The sequence below is a fragment of the Mustelus asterias genome, unplaced genomic scaffold, assembly GCF_964213995.1.
Source record: "Mustelus asterias unplaced genomic scaffold, sMusAst1.hap1.1 HAP1_SCAFFOLD_4243, whole genome shotgun sequence".
Lineage (NCBI taxonomy): Eukaryota > Metazoa > Chordata > Chondrichthyes > Carcharhiniformes > Triakidae > Mustelus > Mustelus asterias.
This window is the reverse complement of record NW_027594188.1, coordinates 1,102-20,919: the sequence shown is the minus strand read 5'-3', so window position 1 is coordinate 20,919 and position 19,818 is coordinate 1,102. Positions and strand designations below refer to the sequence as shown.

The following is a 19,818-nucleotide window of genomic DNA, read 5'->3' as shown; positions in this document are numbered from 1 at the left end:
TGTGGGACCCGTATCCCAGTGAGAGTCAGTGTGCGTGGAACCCGTACCCCAGTGAGAGTCAGTGTGTGTGGAACCCGTACCCCAGTGAGAGTCAGTGTGTGTGGGACCCGTATCCCAGTGAGAGTCAGTGTGTGTGGGACCCGTACCCCAGTGAGAGTCAGTGTGCGTGGGACCCGTAGCCCAGTGAGAGTCAGTGTGTGTGGAACCCGTACCCCAGTGAGAGTCAGTGTGTGTGGGACCCGTACCCCAGTGAGAGTCAGTGTGTGTGGGACCCGTACCCCAGTGAGAGTCAGTGTGTGTGTGGAACCCGTACCCCAGTGAGAGTCAGTGTGTGTGGAACCCGTACCCCAGTGAGAGTCAGTGTGTGTGGGACCCGTACACCAGTGAGAGTCAGTGTGTGTGGGACCCATACCCCAGTGAGAGTCAGTGTGTGTGGGACCCGTACCCCAGTGAGAGTCAGTGTGTGTGGAACCCGTACCCCAGTGAGAGTCAGTGTGTGTGGGACCTGTACACCAGTGAGGGTCAGTGTGTGTGGGACCCGTACCCCAGTGAGAGTCAGTGTGTGTGGAACCCGTACCCCAGTGAGAGTCAGTGTGTGTGGGACCCGTACCCCAGTGAGAGTCAGTGTGTGTGGGACCCGTACCCCAGTGAGAGTCAGTGTGTGTGGGACCTGTACACCAGTGAGAGTCAGTGTGTGTGGGACCCATACCCCAGTGAGAGTCAGTGTGTGTGGGACCCTTACCCCAGTGAGAGTCAGTGTGTGTGGAACCCGTACCCCAGTGAGAGTCAGTGTGTGTGGGACCTGTACACCAGTGAGAGTCAGTGTGTGTGGGACCCATACTCCAGTGAGAGTCAGTGTGTGTGGGACCCTTACCCCAGTGAGAGTCAGTGTGTGTGGAACCCGTACCCCAGTGAGAGTCAGTGTGTGTGGGACCTGTACACCAGTGAGGGTCAGTGTGTGTGGGACCCGTACCCCAGTGAGAGTCAGTGTGTGTGGAACCTGTACACCAGTGAGGGTCAGTGTGTGTGGGACCCGTACCCCAGTGAGAGTCAGTGTGTGTGGGACCTGTACACCAGTGAGGGTCAGTGTGTGTGGGACCCATACCCCAGTGAGAGTCAGTGTGTGTGGGACCCGTACCCCAGTGAGAGTCAGTGTGTGTGGGACCCGTACCCCAGTGAGAGTCAGTGTGTGTGGAACCCGTACCCCAGTGAGAGTCAGTGTGTGTGGGACCTGTACACCAGTGAGAGTCAGTGTGTGTGGGACCAGTACCCCAGTGAGAGTCAGTGTGTGTGGGACCAGTACCCCAGTGAGAGTCAGTGTGTGTGGGACCCGTACCCCAGTGAGAGTCAGTGTGTGTGGGACCTGTACACCAGTGAGAGTCAGTGTGTGTGGGACCAGTACCCCAGTGAGAGTCAGTGTGTGTGGGACCTGTACACCAGTGAGAGTCAGCGTGTGTGGGACCCGTTCCCCAGTGAGAGTCAGTGTGTGTGGGACCCGTACCCCAGTGAGAGTCAGTGTGTGTGGGACCCGTACCCCAGTGAGAGTCAGTGTGTGTGGGACCTGTACACCAGTGAGAGTCAGTGTGTGTGGGACCCGTTCCCCAGTGAGAGTCAGTGTGTGTGGGACCCGTACCCCAGTGAGAGTCAGTGTGTGTGGGACCCGTTCCCCAGTGAGAGTCAGTGTGTGTGGGACCCGTACCCCAGTGAGAGTCAGTGTGTGTGGAACCCGTACCCCAGTGAGAGTCAGTGTGTGTGGGACCCGTACCCCAGTGAGAGTCAGTGTGTGTGGGACCTGTACACCAGTGAGAGTCAGTGTGTGTGGGACCCGTACCCCAGTGAGAGTCAGTGTGTGTGGGACCTGTACCCCAGTGAGAGTCAGTGTGTGTGGGACCCTTACCCCAGTGAGAGTCAGTGTGTGTGGAACCCGTACCCCAGTGAGAGTCAGTGTGTGTGGGACCCATACCCCAGTGAGAGTCAGTGTGTGTGGGACCTGTACCCCAGTGAGAGTCAGTGTGTGTGGGACCCATACCCCAGTGAGAGTCAGTGTGTGTGGGACCCGTACCCCAGTGAGAGTCAGTGTGTGTGGAACCCGTACCCCAGTGAGAGTCAGTGTGTGTGGGACCCATACCCCAGTGAGAGTCAGTGTGTGTGGGACCCGTACCCCAGTGAGAGTCAGTGTGTGTGGAACCCGTACCCCAGTGAGAGTCAGTGTGTGTGGAACCCGTACCCCAGTGAGAGTCAGTGTGTGTGGGACCCGTACCCCAGTACTGATGGGTGGGCCACACTCACAGTTGGTGACGGGATAGGGGTTTTCCTACCTGTTCCTGCTCCGTCTCAATGACATTCCCTGCGGCACACGCCTCGGCCTCCCGTCTCTGATCGGATGGCGAGGTGTTGGAGGGACTTGTTTTTGACACATTAATTTCCCTCTGTGTCAAAACAGAGCCTGTGATCAGGAGACAAAAAGAGAGAGACAGAGAGAGAGAGAGAGATAGAGAAAGAGAGAGAGAGAGACAGAGAGAGAGAGAGACACAGATAGAGAGCGGGACAAAGAGAGAGCGATAGAGAGAGGGAGAGAGAGACAGAGAGAGAGAGACACAGATAGAGAGCGGGACAAAGAGAGAGCGATAGAGAGAGGGAGAGAGAGACAGAGAGAGAGAGACACAGATAGAGAGCGAGGGAGAGAGAGACAGAGAGAGACAGAGAGAGAGACAGAGAGAGACAGAGAGAGAGAGAGACAGAGAGAGACAGAGAAAGAGTGACACAGAGAGAGAGAGAAAGACAGAGAGACAGAGAGAGACAGGGAGAGAGAGAGACAAAGAGAGAGAGAGACAGAGAGAGAGAGACAGAGAGAGAGAGAGACAGAGAGAGAGAGACAGAGAGACAGAGACAGAGAGAGAGACAAAGAGAGAGAGACAGAGAGAGAGACAAAGAGCGAGAGAGAGACAGAGAGAGAGAGACAGAGAGAGAGAGACAGAGAGAGAGAGACAGAGAGACAGAGACAGAGAGAGACAGGGAGAGAGAGAGAGACAAAGAGAGAGAGAGTGACAGGGAGTGAGAGACAGAGAGAGAGAGAGACAGAGACAGAGATATAGAGACAGAGACAGAGAGAGAAAGAGAGACAGATAGTGAGACAGAGAGAGAGAGAGACAGAGAGAGACAGAGAGAGAGACAGAGAGAGAGAGAGAGGAGGTTAGCTGGGCAGCCACTGGGGGGCACTGGTCTCGAGGATAAATGTACCCGGAGAACCTTAACATTCCTATGAAACCCGACACTAACAGTAGGCGACGGCCTAGTGGTATTATCGCTACACTATCAATCCAGAAACTCAGCTAATGTTCTGGGGGACCCAGGTTCGAATCTCGCCACGGCAGACGGTGGAATTTGAATTCAATAAAAAATATCTGGAGTTAAGAATCTACTGATGACCCATTGTGGGAAAAACCCATCTGGTTCCCTTTAGGGAAGGAAATCTGCCGTCCTTACCCCGGTCTGGCCTACATGTGACTCCAGAGCCACAGCAATGTGGTTGACTCTCAACTGCCCTCCAAGGGCAACTAGGGATGGGCAATAAATGCTGGTCCCAGCCAGCGACACCCATGTCCTACTGGAGGCCACAGTGTGGATGTTCTGTACGTGGGGTAAGGGTGTGTGTGTGAACCCGGGGATAAACCTATCTGAACTCTCTCTCCCACACCCCAGACTGTGCGTCCTTCTCTCTGCCGCATTCGAGCAGACTCTCAGACCTCACGGACAGAGAGAGAGAGAGAGAGGGCCGTGGACACAGCTGGTAAGACTGGGCGGCACGGCGACACAGTGATTAGCACTGCTGCCTCACAGCGCCAGGGACCCGGGTTCGATTCCCGGCTCGGGTCACTGTCTGTGCGGAGTTTGCACCTTCTCCCCGTGTCTGCGTGGGTTTCCTCCCAGAGTCCGAAAGATGTGCTGGTTAGGTGGATTGGCCGTGCTAAATTGCCCCTTAATGTCCAAAGATGTTGAAAAGTTTAAAGTTTATTTATGAGAGTCACAAGAAAGCTTACATTAACACTGCAATTATGTTATTGTGAAAACGATGTGGGGGATTAGCAGGGTAAACACTTCGGGTTACGGGGAACAGGTCTGGGTGGGATTGCCCCTTTGTGTTCGGGGGATTACATGGGGTTAGAAGGAGAGGGCTTGGAGTGGGATTGGGGTGGGTGCAAGATTGATGGGCCAAATGGCCTCCTTCTGCACTGTAGGGATTCTATGATTCATTGGCGCACATATCCTCTCTCACCGGGTGGGGAATCTCCACCAACTGAATCCTGGGGCGCTCCCCCACCCCCCACCCCCCCACCCCGCCAACTCCTTCCTCCACCCTCCCCCCAAGTCTGGGTGAGGCCTTCCGCAGTCAACGAGTCGAGGCAGGGTGTGAGGAGGGCAGGAGGAGGAAGGGGGGGGGTAAAGGAAGAGGCTCGGAAAATCCGGGGTCAACGGTGGAGCAAAGGTCAGGACCGCGAGGCCGCTCCATGGCTGTCCACATGGAGACCCGGATGTTTGGCCGGTGGAGGGGGCTGGGGGTGGGTGGGGGGGTTAGAGTTTGAGGGTCAGGGTGCGAGAGTTCACGGCCAAATTGGTCGCTCTGTCCCAGAATTTCCCCACTCCATCCCTCACCGAGGGGGGGTCACCAAGTGTGAATGGCAGCCTCTGATTGGTGGATCCTGGCATAGCCGATCGCTCTCAGTCCGCCAATGGGGACACGACGGCCAATGGGGGAGGAGGAAGACATTAACCCCTCGCCCACTGGACATCAGACCAAGCTCCGAGGCGGGCAAGGGGGCAATTTGTAGAGAGATACCCGTCCCGTCCCCATTAAACACACAGAGAGATACCCAGCCTGTCCCCATTAAACACACAGAGATACCCATCCCGTTCCCATTAAACACACAGAGACACCCATCCCGTCCCCATTAAACACACAGAGAGATACCCAGCCTGTCCCCATTAAACACACAGAGATACCCATCCCGTCCCCATTAAACACACAGAGACACCCATCCCGTCCCCATTAAACACACAGAGAGATACCCAGCCCGTCCCCATTAAACACACAGAGATACCCATCCCGTCCCCATTAAACACACAGAGAGATACCCAGCCCGTCCCCATTAAACACACAGAGATACCCAGCCCATCCCGGCGGCACGGTAGCACAGTGGTTAGCACTGCTGCTTCACAGCTCCAGGGTCCCGGGTTCGATTCCCGGCTTGGGTCACTGTCTGTGTGGAGTTTGCACATTCTCCTCGTGTCTGCGTGGGTTTCCTCCGGGTGCTCCAGTTTCCTCCCACAGTCCAAAGATGTGCGGGTTAGGTTGATTGGCCAGGTTAAAAAAAAAATTGCCCCTTAGAGTCCTGGGATGCGTAGGTTAGAGGGATTAGTGGGTAAATATGTGGGGGTAGGGCCTGGGTGGGATTGTGGTCGGTGCAGACTCGATGGGCCGAATGGCCTCCTTCTGCACTGTAGGGTTTCTATGATTCTATGATTCTATCCCCATTAAACACACAGAGATACCCAGCCCGTCCCCATTAAACACACAGAGACACCCAGCCCGTCCCCATTAAACACACAGAGAGATACCCAGCCCGTCCCCATTAAACACACAGAGATACTCAGCCCATCCCCATTAAACACACAGAGATACCCAACCCGTCCCCATTAAACACACAGAGATACCCAGCCCGTCCCCATTAAACACACAGAGAGATACCCAGCCCGTCCCCATTAAACACACAGAGATACCCAGCCCATCCCCATTAAACACACAGAGATACCCAACCCGTCCCCATTAAACACACAGAGAGATACCCAGGCCGTCCCCATTAAACACACAGAGATACCCAGCCTGTCCTCATTAAACACACAGAGATACCCAGCCCGTCCCCATTAAACACACAGAGATACCCAGCCCGTCCCCATTAAACACACAGAGATACCCAGCCCGTCCCCATTAAACACACAGAGATACCCAGCCCGTCCCCATTAAACACACAGAGATACCCAGCCCATCCCCATTAAACACACAGAGAGATACCCAGCCCGTCCCCATTAAACACACAGAGAGATACCCAGCCTGTCCCCAATAAACACACAGAGAGATACCCATCCCATCCCCTTTAAACACATAGAGATACCCAACCCGTCCCCATTAAACACACAAAGAGATACCCAGCCCGTCCCCACTAAACACACAGAGATACCCAGCCCGTCCCCATTAAACACACAGAGAGATACCCAGCCCGTCCCCATTAAACACACAGAGAGATACCCAGCCCGTCCCCATTAAACACACAGAGATACCCAGCCCGTCCCCATTAAACACACATAGAGATACCCAGCCCGTCCCCATTAAACACACACAGAGATACCCAGCCCGTCCCCATTAAACACACAGAGAGAGATACCCAGCCCGTCCCCATTAAACACACAGAGAGATACCCAGCCCGTCCCCATTAAACACAAATAGAGATACCCAGCCCGTCCCCATTAAACACACACAGAGATACCCAGCCCATCCCCATTAAACACACAGAGAGATACCCAGCCCGTCCCCATTAAACACACAGAGATACCCAGCCCGTCCCCATTAAACACACAGAGAGATACCCAGCCCGTCCCCACTAAACACACAGAGAGATACCCAGCCCGTCCCCATTAAACACACAGAGAGATACCCAGCCCGTCCCCATTAAACACACAGAGAGATACCCAGCCCGTCCCCATTAAACACACAGAGAGATACCCAGCCCGTCCCCATTAAACACACACAGAGATACGCAGCCCGTCCCCATTAAACACACAGAGAGATACCCAGCCCGTCCCCATTAAACACACAGAGGGATACCCAGCCCGTCCCCATTAAACACACAGAGGTACCCAGCCCGTCCCCATTAAACACACAGAGAGATACCCAGCCCGTCCCCATAAAACACACAGAGATACCCAGCCTGTCCCCATTAAACACACAGAGATACCCAGCCCGTCCCCATTAAACACACAGAGATACCCTGCTCGTCCCCATTAAACACACAGAGATACCCAGCCCGTCCCCATAAAACACACAGAGATACCCAGCCCATCCCCATTAAACACAGAGAGATACTGAGCCCGTCCCCATTAAACACACAGAGAGATACCCAGCCCGTCCCCATTAAACACACAGAGATACCCAGCCCGTCCTCATTAAACACACAGAGAGATACCCAGCCTGTCCCCATTAAACACACAGAGAGATACCCAGCCCGTCACCATTAAACACACAGATACCCAGCCCATCCCCATTAAACACACAGAGAGATACCCAGCCCGTCCCCATTAAACACACAGAGAGATACCCAGGCCGTCCCCATTAAACACACAGAGATACCCAGCCCGTCCCCATTAAACACACAGAGGTACCCAGCCCATCCCCATTAAACACACAGAGATACCCAGCCCGTCCCCATAAAACACACAGGGATACCCAGCCCGTCCCCATTAAACACACAGCAATACCCAGCCCGTCCCCATTAAACACACAGAGATACCCAGCCCGTCCCCATTAAACACACAGAGATACCCTGCCCGTCCCCATTAAACACACAGAGATACCCAGCCCGTCCCCATTAAACACACAGAGATACCCAGCCCATCCCCATTAAACACAGAGAGATACCGAGCCCGTCCCCATTAAACACACAGAGAGATACCCAGCCCGTCCCCATTAAACACACAGAGTTACCCAGCCCGTCCCCATTAAACACACAGAGAGATACCCAGCCTGTCCCCATTAAACACACAGAGAGATACCCATCCCATCCCCTTTAAACACATAGAGATACCCAGCCCATCCCCGTTAAACACACAGAGAGATACCCAGCCCGTCCTCATTAAACACACAGAGATACCCAGCCCGTCCCCATTAAACACACAGAGAGATACCCAGCCCGTCCCCATGAAACACACAGAGATACCCAGCCCGTCCCCATTAAACACACAGAGATACCGAGCCCGTCCCCATTAAACACACAGAGATACTCAGCCCGTCCCCATTAAACACACAGAGATACCCAGCCTGTCCCCATTAAACACATAGAGATACCCAGCCCGTCCCCATTCAACACACACAGATACTCAGCCCGTCCCCATTAAACACACAGAGATACCCAGCCTGTCCCCATTAAACACATAGAGATACCCAGCCCGTCCCCATTCAACACACACAGATACCCAGCCCGTCCCCATTCAACACACAGAGAGATACCCAGCCCGTCCCCATTAAACACACACAGATACCCAGCCCGTCCCCATTAAACACACAGAGAGATACCCAGCCCGTCCCCATTAAACACACAGAGATAACCAGCCCGTCCCCATTAAACACACACAGATACCCTGCTCGTCACCATTAAACACACAGAGATACTCAGCCCGTCCCCATTAAACATACAGATATACTCAGCCTGTCCCCATTAAACACATAGAGATACCCAGCCCGTCCCCATTAAACACACAGAGAGATACCCAGCCGGTCCCCATTAAACACACAGAGAGATACCCAGCCCGTCCCCATTCAACACACAGAGATACCCAGCCCGTCCCCATTAAACACACAGAGAGATACCCAGCCCGTCCCCATTAAACACACAGAGATACCCAGCCTGTCCCCATTAAACACACACAGAGATACCCAGCCCGTCCCCATTAAAGACACAGAGATACCCAGCCAGTCCCCATTAAACACACAGAGATACCCAGCCCGTCCCCATTAAACACACAGAGATACCCAGCCCGTCCCCATTAAACACACACAGATACCCAGCCCGTCCCCATTAAACACACAGAGATACCCAGCCCGTCCCCATTAAACACACAGAGATAACCAGCCCGTCCCCATTAAACACACACAGATACCCAGCCCGTCCCCATTAAACACACAGAGATACTCAGCCCGTCCCCATTAAACATACAGATATACTCAGCCTGTCCCCATTAAACACATAGAGATACCCAGCCCGTCCCCATTAAACACACAGAGAGATACCCAGCCCGTCCCCCTAAACACACAGAGAGATACCCAGCCCGTCCCCATTCAACACACAGAGATACCCAGCCCGTCCCCATTAAACACACAGAGATACCCAGCCTGTCCCCATTAAACACACACAGAGATACCCAACCCGTCCCCATTAAACACACAGAGATACCCAGCCCGTCCCCATTAAACACACAGAGATACCCAGCCCGTCCCCATTAAACACACAGAGATACCCAGCCCATCCCCATTAAACACACAGAGAAACCCAGCTCGTCCGCATTAAACACACAGAGATACCCAGCCCGTCCCCATTAAACACACAGAGATACCCAGCCCATCCCCATTAAACACACAGAGAGATACCCAGCCCGTCCTCATTAAACACAGAGAGAGATACCCCGCCTGTCCCCATTAAACACACAGAGAGATACCCATCCCATCCCCTTTAAACACATAGAGATACCCAGCCCGTCCCCATTAAACACACAGAGAGATACCCAGCCCATCCCCATTAAACACACAGAGAGATACCCAGCCCGTCCCCATTAAACACACAGAGAGATACCCAGCCCGTCCCCATTAAACACACAGAGAGATACCCAGCCCGTCCCCATTAAACACACAGAGAGATACCCAGCCCGTCCCCATTAAACACACAGTGATACCCAGCTTGTCCCCATTAAACACACACAGATATCCAGCCCGTCCCCATTAAACACACAGAGATACTCAGCCCGTCCCCATTAAACACACAGAGATACCCAGCCTGTCCCCATTAAACACATAGAGATACCCAGCCCGTCCCCATTAAACACATAGAGATACCCAGCCCGTCCCCATTCAACACACAGAGATACCCAGCCCGCCCCCATTAAACACACAGAGAGATACCCAGCCCGTCCCCATTAAACACACAGAGATACCCAGCCTGTCCCCATTAAACACACACAGAGATACCCAGCCCGTCCCCATTAAACACACAGAGATACCCAGCCCGTCCCCATTAAACACATAGAGATACCCAGCCAGTCCCCATTAAACACACAGAGATACCCAGCCCGTCCCCATTAAACACACAGAGATACCCAGCTTGTCCCCATTAAACACACAGAGATACCCAGCCCGTCCCCATTAAACACACAGAGATACCCAGCCCATCCCCATTAAACACACAGAGAGATACCCAGCCCGTCCTCATTAAACACACACAGAGATACCCCGCCTGTCCCCATTAAACACACAGAGAGATACCCATCCCATCCCCTTTAAACACATAGAGATACCCAGCCCGTCCCCATTAAACACACAGAGAGATACCCAGCCTGTCCCCATTAAACACACAGAGAGATACCCAGCCCGTCCCCATTAAACACACAGAGATACCCAGCCCGTCCCCATTAAACACACAGAGATACCCAGCCAGTCCCCATTAAACACACAGAGATACCGAGCCCGTCCCCATTAAACACACAGAGATACCCAGCCCATCCCCATTAAACACACAGAGATACCCAGCCCATCCCCATTAAACACACAGAGATACCGAGCCCGTCCCCATTAAACACACAGAGAGATACCCAGCCCGTCCCCAGAGGGTCGTGGGGGCCTGGAATGTGTTGCCGGGCAAGGTGGTGGAGGCGGACACACTGGGAACGTTTAAGACTTATCTAGACAGCTATATGAACGGAGTGGGAATGGAGGGATACAAAAGAGTGGTCTAGTTTGGACCAGGGAGCGGCGCGGGCTAATTGTTCCTGGTTTCTCGTTTCAAGGCTTCATTCTACGATCATCTTGCTGGTGCCAGTACAGAGCGAGACTGCGGATAGTTGGGAACCTGTCTCGGGGGCAGGGAATTCATATGGTGTTCGTGGAAGTGGAAATGACTAGGGTTGGGAAGCATTTTCCGATCGGGGCCATTGTGATCTCCTGGACTCGTTTCGATCGCCTCAGGGGGTCGGAGAGGAATTTCCCTGATTTTTTTTTCCCCATATTGGCCCTGGGGTTTTCACTCTGGGTTTTCGCCTCTCCCTGGAGATCACATGGTCTGGAATGGGGGGGAGGGGGTGAGTTAATAGGTTGTGATGAACAAAGCATCGTAGCTGTGAGGGACAGCTCGGTGGATAGGATATTGGTATGTAGATAGGCTGGAAAATTGGGCGGGGATCCTGGATTCAGGATTCAATCCTGGACCGGGGAGCGGCGCGGGCTTGGAGGGCCGAAGGGCCTGTTCCTGTGCTGTATTGTTCTTTGTTCTTTGTTCTTTGTCCCCATTAAACACACAGAGATACCCAGCCCGTCCCCATTAAACACACACAGAGATACCCAGCCCGTCCCCATTAAACACACAGAGAGATACCCAGCCTGTCCCCATTAAACACACAGAGAGATACCCATCCCATCCCCTTTAAACACATAGAGATACCCAGCCCGTCCCCATTAAACACACAGAGAGATACCCAGCCCATCCCCATTAAACACACAGTGATACCCAGCCCGTCCCCATTAAACACACACAGATATCCAGCCCGTCCCCATTAAACACACAGAAATACTCAGCCCGTCCCCATTAAACACACAGAGATACCCAGCCTGTCCCCATTAAACACATAGAGATACCCAGCCCGTCCCCATTAAACACATAGAGATACCCAGCCCGTCCCCATTAAACACACAGAGATACCCAGCCCATCCCCATTAAACACACAGAGAGATACCCAGCCCGTACCCATTAAACACACAGAGATACCCAGCCCGTCCCCATTAAACACACAGAGATACCCAGCCCGTCCCCATTAAACACACACAGAGATACCCAGCCCGTCCCCATTAAACACACATAGATATCCAGCCTGTCCCCATTAAACACATATAGATACCCAGCCCGTCCCCATTAAACACATAGAGATACCCATCCCGTCCCCATTAAACACACAGAGATACCCATCCCTTCCCCATTAAACACACACAGAGATACCCAGCCCGTCCCCATTAAACACACAGAGATACCCAGCCCGTCCCCATTAAACACACAGAGATACCCAGCCCGTCCCCATTAAACACACAGAGATACCCAGCCCGTCCCCATTAAACACACAGAGATACCCAGCCCGTCCCCATTAAACACACAGAGATACCCAGCCCGTCCCCATTAAACACACACAGATACCCAGCCCGTCCCCATTAAACACACAGAGATACTCAGCCCGTCCCCATTAAACACACATAGATACACAGCCTGTCCCCATTAAACACATAGAGATACCCAGCCCGTCCCCATTAAATACACAGAGATACCCAGCCCGTCCCCATTAAGCACACAGAGATACCCAGCCCGTCCCCATTAAACACACAGAGATACCTAGCCCGTCCCCATTAAACACACAGAGACACCCAGCCCGTCCCCATTAAACACACACAGAGATGCCCATCCCGTCCCCATTAAACACATAGAGATACCCAGCCCGTCCCCATTAAACACACGGAGAGATACCCAGCCCGTCCCCATTAAACACACAGAGATACCTATCCCATCCCCATTAAACACACAGAGATACCCAGCCCGTCCCCATTAAACACACACAGAGATACCCAGCCCGTCCCCATTAAACACACAGAGATACCCAGCCCATCCCCATTAAACTACACAGAGATACCCAGCCCGTCCCCATTAAACACACAGAGATACCCAGCCCGTCCCCATTAAACACACAGAGATACCCAGCCCATCCCCATTCAACACACACAGAGATACCCCACCCGTCCCCATTAAACACACAGAGAGGTACCCAGCCCGTCCCCATTAAACACACAGAGATACCCAGCCTGTCCCCATTAACCACACACAGAGATACCCAGCCCATCCCCATTAAACACACAGAGATACCCAGCCTGTCCCCATTAACCACACACAGAGATACTGGTGGTTCATCATCACACTGACAGACGAAGGAGGTGTTATTTTCGCAAATAATGTCTGATTTGTGGGTGTTCTTTTTAGATATTGGTGTTGGGCTGTCCATTCCCCCCACACAGCCATGATTATCCCTCTCTTTCTCTCTCTATCTCCATCGTTCCTTCACTGGGAGATCTCCCACCCAGGACAGACGGCCGGTGTCACGTCAAACACTCACAGTGATCCAGTGACCAGGTTACCTTTGGAGTCCGGACTCCGCGCTCTCCCCAATAGCCGACATCGAGAGAATATTCCCCTGTTCACCTGCAAAAACGGCAAGAGGGACAGGGTCAGCGATAGGGGTCAGGGGTCAGTCAGGGGGTGGGGAGGTCAGTCAGAGTGCCAATGTGCCAGTCAGAGTGGGTGTCAGAAGGTCAAAGGGCAATCAGAGGGTCAGGTGACAGTCAGAGAGTCATAGACTTCTTGGGAAAGGTCATAAGGTCAGTGACAGGGTCAGAGGGTCGGTGATGGGGTCAGAGGGTAAATGACAGGGTCAGAGGGTCAGTGATGGGGTCAGAGGGTCAGTGCTGGGGTCAGTGACAGGGTCAGAGGGTCGGTGATGGGGTCAGAGGGTCGGTGACGGGGTCAGAGGGTCGGTGATGGGGTCAGAGGGTCGGTGATGGGGTCAGAGGGTCAGTGCTGGGGTCAGTGACAGGGTCAGAGGGTCGGTGATGGGGTCAGAGGGTAAATGACAGGGTCAGAGGGTCAGTGATGGGGTCAGAGGGTCAGTGCTGGGGTCAGTGACAGGGTCAGAGGGTCGGTGATGGGGTCAGAGGGTCGGTGATGGGGTCAGAGGGTCAGTGCTGGGGTCAGTGACAGGGTCAGAGGGTCGGTGATGGGGTCAGAGGGTAAATGACAGGGTCAGAGGGTCAGTGATGGGGTCAGAGGGTCTGTGACAGGGTTAGAGGGTCGGGGACGGGGTCAGAGGGATGGTGATGGGGTCAGAAGGTTGTTGACGGGGTCAGAGGGTCAGTGACGGGGTCAGAGGGTAGTGATGGGGTCAGAGGGTCGGTGACGGGATCAGAGGTTCGTTGACGGGGTCAGAGGGTAGTGACAGGGTCAGGGGGAAAGTGATGGGGTCAGAGGGATGGTGACGGGGTCAGAGGGTAAATGACGGGGTCAGAGAGTCGGTGACAGGGTCAGGGGGTCAGTGATGGGGTCAGAGGGTAAATGACGGGGTCAGAGGGCCGATGACGGGGTCAGAGAGTCGGTGACAGGGTCAGAGAGTCAGTGACGGGGTCAGAGGGTCAGTGATGCGGTCAGAGGTTCGGTGATGGGGTCAGAGGGTCTGTGACGGGGTCAGAGGGTCTGTGACGGGGTCAGAGGGTCGGTGACGGGGTCAGAGGTTCGGTGACGGGGTCAGAGGGTCGGTGACAGGGTCAGAGGTTCGGTGATGGGGTCAGAGGGTCTGTGATGGGGTCAGAGGGTCGGTGATGGGGTCAGAGGGTCGGTGACGGGGTCAGAGGTTCGGTGACGGGGTCAGAGGGTCGGTGACAGGGTCAGAGGGTCGGTGATGGGGTCAGAGGGTCGGTGACGGGGTCAGAGGGTCGGTGACGGGGTCAGAGGGTCGGTGACGGGGTCAGAGGGTCGGTGACGGGGTCAGAGGGTCGGTGACGGGGTCAGAGGGTAGTGACAGGGTCAGGGGGTCAGTGACAGTGTCAGAGGGTCTGTGACGGGGTCAGTGGGTAAATGATGGGGTCAGAGGGTCAGTGACGGGGTCGAAGGGTCTGTGACGGGGTCAGAGGGTAAATGATGGGGTCAGAGGGTCAGTGACAGGGTCAGAGGGTCAGTGACAGGGTCAGAGGGTCAGTGACAGGGTCAGAGGGTCAGTGACGGGGTCAGAGGGTCTGTGACGGGGTCAGAGGGTGAATGATGGGGTCAGAGGGTAAATGATGGGGTCAGAGGGTCAGTGACAGGGTCAGAGGGTCAGTGACAGGGTCAGAGGGTCAGTGACAGGGTCAGAGGGTCAGTGACGGGGTCAGAGGGTCTGTGACGGGGTCAGAGGGTGAATGATGGGGTCAGAGGGTAAATGATGGGGTCAGAGGGTCAGTGACAGGGTCAGAGGGTCAGTGACAGGGTCAGAGGGTCAGTGACGGGGTCAGAGGGTCTGTGACGGGGTCAGAGGGTGAATGACGAGGGTCAGAGGGTAAATGACGGGGTCAAAGGGTCAGTGACGGGGTCAGTGATAGGGTCAGAGGGTCAGTGATGGGGTCGGAGGGTCTGTGACAGGGTCAGAGGGTAAATGACGGGGTCAATGGGTCAGTGACGGGGTCAGAGGGTCCGTGAGGGTCCCATCCATTGACTCTGTCTACACTTCCCGCTGCCTCGGGGAAAAGCAGCCAGCATAATCAAGGACCCCACGCACCCCGGACATTCTCTCTTCCACCTTCTTCCGTCGGGAAAAAGATACAAAAGTCTGAGGTCACGGACCAACCGACTCAAGAACAGTTTCTTCCCTGCTGCCATCAGACTTTTGAATGGACCTACCTTGCATTAAGTTGATCTTTCTCTACACCCTAGCTATGACTGTAACACTACATTCTACACCCTCTCCTTTCCTTCTCCCGTATGTACTCTATGAACGGTATGCTTTGTCTGTATAGTGCGCAAGAAACAATACTTTTCACTGTATCCCAATACATGTGACAATAATAAATCAAATTAAAATCGAATTGAATTAAAACAGAAGCAGAAGGCGGCCATTCAGCCCTTCAAGCCTGCTGCACCACTCGATATAATCGTGGCTGTCTCTCTCCACCACACTCCCGCTCTCTCCCCAGTGGATTTGACACATTTAGAGCTTAGAAATCTATCTATTTCCTTCAGTGACAGGGCTTCCTTTGGGAGAGAATTCCACAGGGACCCCGGGATGAGGTATTTTTGATTCCCGCTCTGCGGGGACTCTCTGCCGGAACTGAAACTCTTTCTGAGAACGAGAATCTATCTTCACCTCTCGGCCGGAAAGAAATGCAGACAAATCTCCCAAAGTTCCATGAGATCATTGGTGGAAGCGACCTTCACCCCCGCATTTCCATGGTTACCTCGATACCAAATACAGGCAGAGGACGGACACGGAAAACGTCGGAAGATAAGTGATTCCAACTGTACAGCGTCATTGTCAAACTCACATTAAACAGTGTGTGTGTGTGCACCGGGACACACTACACTGGGACAGGTTACACTGAGACACGCTACACTGGGACAGGTTACACTGGGACACGCTACACTGGGACACGCTACACTGAGACAGGTTACACTGGGACACGCTACACTGGGACACGCTACACTGGGACAGGTTACACTGGGACACGCTACACTGGGACAGGTTACACTGGGACACGCTACACTGGGACACGCTACACTGGGACACGTCACACTGGGACACGCTACACTGGGACACGCTACACTGGGACAGGTTACACTGGGACACGCTACACTGGGACAGGTTACACTGGGACACGCTACACTGGGACAGGTTACACTGGGACACGCTACACTGGGACAGGTTACACTGGGACATGTCACACTGGGACATGTTACACTGGGACAGGTTACACTGGGACACATCACACTGGGACATGCTACACTGGGGCAGGTTACACTGGGACATGTCACACTGGGACATGCTACACTGGGGCAGGTTACACTGGGACATGTCACACTGGGACATGCTACACTGGGACAGGTTACACTGGGACATGTCACACTGGGACATGCTACACTGGGGCAGGTTACACTGGGACATGTCACACTGGGACATGCTACACTGGGACAGGTTACACTGGGACATGTCACACTGGGACATGCTACACTGGGACATGTCACACTGGGACATGCTACACTGGGACAGGTTACACTGGGACATGTCACACTGGGACATGTTACACTGGGACATGTCACACTGGGACATGCTACACTGGGGCAGGTTACACTGGGACATGCTACACTGGGACAGGTTACACTGGGACATGTCACACTGGGACATGCTACACTGGGACAGGTTACACTAGGACATGTCACACTGGGACATGTCACACTGGGACACGCTACACTGGGACAGGTTACACTGGGACAGGTTACACTGGGACAGGTTACACTGGGACATGTCACACTGGGACAGGTTACACTAGGACATGTCACACTGGGACATGTCACACTGGGACACGCTACACTGGGACAGGTTACACTGGGACATGTCACACTGGACACGTCACACTGGGACACATCATACTGGGACACGTCACACTGGGACACGTCACACTGGGACATGTCACACTGGGACACGCTACACTGGGACACGTCATACTGGGATACGTCACACTGGGACATGTCACACTGGGTCACGTCACACTGGCACATGTCACACTGGGAAACATCACACTGGGACATGTCACACTGGGACACATCACACTGGGACATGTCACACTGGGACATGTCACACTGGGACATGTCACACTGGGACATGCTACACTGGGACAGGTTACACTGGGACACGTCACACTGGGGCAGGTTACACTGGGACACGCTACACTGGGACACGCTACACTGGGACAGGTTACACTGGGACACGCTACACTGGGACAGGTTACACTGGGACATGTCACATTGGGAGAGGTTACACTGGGACACGCTACACTGGGACAGGTTACACTGGGACACGTCACACTGGGACAGGTTACACTGGGACACGCTACACTGGGACAGGTTACACTGGGACACGTCACACTGGGACAGGTTACACTGGGACACGTCACACTGGGACATGCTACACTGGGACAGGTTACACTGGGACACGTCACACTGGGACAGGTTACACTGGGACACGCTACACTGGGACAGGTTACACTGGGACATGTCACATTGGGAGAGGTTACACTGGGACACGTCACACTGGGACAGGTTACACTGGGACACGTCACACTGGGACAGGTTACACTGGGACATGTCACACTGGGACAGGTTACACTGGGACACGCTACACTGGGACAGGTTACACTGGGACACGTCACACTGGGACAGGTTACACTGGGACACGCTACACTGGGACACGATACACTGGGACATGTCACACTGGGACACGCTACACTGGGACATGCTACTCTGGGACAAGTTACACTGGGACGTGTCACATTGGGACATGTCACACTGGGACACGCTACACTGGGACAGGTTACACTGGGACACGTCACACTGGGACATGCTACACTGGGACAGGTTACACTGGGACACGTCACACTGGGACACGCTACACTGGGACAGATTACACTGGGACACGTCACACTGGGACACGCTACACTGGGACAGATTACACTGGGACACGTCACACTGGGGCAGGTTACACTGGGACACGCTACACTGGGACACGCTACACTGGGACAGGTTACACTGGGACACGCTACACTGGGACAGGTTACACTGGGACACGTCACACTGGGACAGGTTACACTGGGACAGGTTACACTGGGACATGTCACACTGGACACGTCACACTGGGACACGTCACACTGGGACACGTCATACTGGGACACGTCACACTGGGACACGTCATACTGGGACACGTCACACTGGGGCAAGTCACACTGGGACAGGTTACACTGGGACACGCTACACTGGGACACAATACACTGGGACAGGTTACACTGGGACACGCTACACTGGGACACAGTACACTGGGACATGTCACACTGGGACACGCTACACTGGGACACGCTACACTGGGACAGGTTACACTGGGACGTGTCACACTGGGACATGCTACACTGGGACACGTCACACTGGGACACATCACACTGGGACAGGTTACACTGGGACATGTCACACTGGGACACGTCACACTGGGACACGTCACACTGGGACACGTCACACTGGGACATGCTACACTGTGACATGTCACACTGGGACATGTCACACTGGGACACGCTACACTGGGACACCTCATACTGAGATACGTCACACTGGGACACGTCACACTGGGACACGCTACACTGGGACATGTCACACTGGGACATGTCACACTGGGACACGCTACACTGGGACATGTCACACTGGGACACGTCACACTGGGACACAGGTCACTGGGTCGGGGAGAGATCCTCACCTTTCGAATCACGGCTGTTCCTGGGCTGAGTGGGATTGCAGCTTTCGGGGAATTTCCCGCACCGCGACCTTTCCGATTCCGCCCGGACATCCGGGGCAACGTGAGGGCAGCTCGCAGACAGACCTGTACCCCGACACCCCCTCACACACAGACCTGTACCCCGACACCCCCTCACACACAGAGCTGTACCCCGACACCCCCTCACACACAGACCTGTACCCCGACACCCCCTCACACACAGACCTGTACCCCGTCACCCCCTCACACACAGAGCTGTACCCCGACACCCCCTCACACACAGACCTGTACCCCGACACCCCCTCACACACAGACCTGTACCCCGACACCCCCTCACACACAGACCTGTACCCCGACACCCCCTCACACACAGACCTGTACCCCGACACCCCCTCACACACAGACCTGTACCCCGACACCCCCTCACACACAGACCTGTACCCCGACACCCCCTCACACACAGAGCTGTACCCCGACACCCCCTCACACACAGACCTGTACCCCGACACCCCCTCACACACAGACCTGTACCCCGACACCCCCTCACACACAGACCTGTACCCCGACACCCCCTCACACACAGACCTGTACCCCGACACCCCCTCACACACAGACCTGTACCCCGACACCCCCTCACACACAGACCTGTACCCCGACACCCCCTCACACACAGACCTGTGCCCCGACACCCCCTCACAC

The 19,818-nt window shown here is 54.5% G+C and overlaps 1 long non-coding RNA gene across 1 annotated transcript; it reads right to left on the bottom strand.

The window, feature by feature from the left end:
- Positions 1-2,317: 2,317 nt before the first annotated feature.
- On the bottom strand, positions 2,318-19,426 carry LOC144491026 (uncharacterized). The gene is made up of 3 exons (XR_013497387.1): positions 19,102-19,426; positions 13,205-13,268; positions 2,318-2,446 (listed from the first exon to the last, which is right to left on the bottom strand). It is a non-coding gene; the product is annotated as an uncharacterized LOC144491026 (long non-coding RNA).
- Positions 19,427-19,818: the final 392 nt, after the last annotated feature.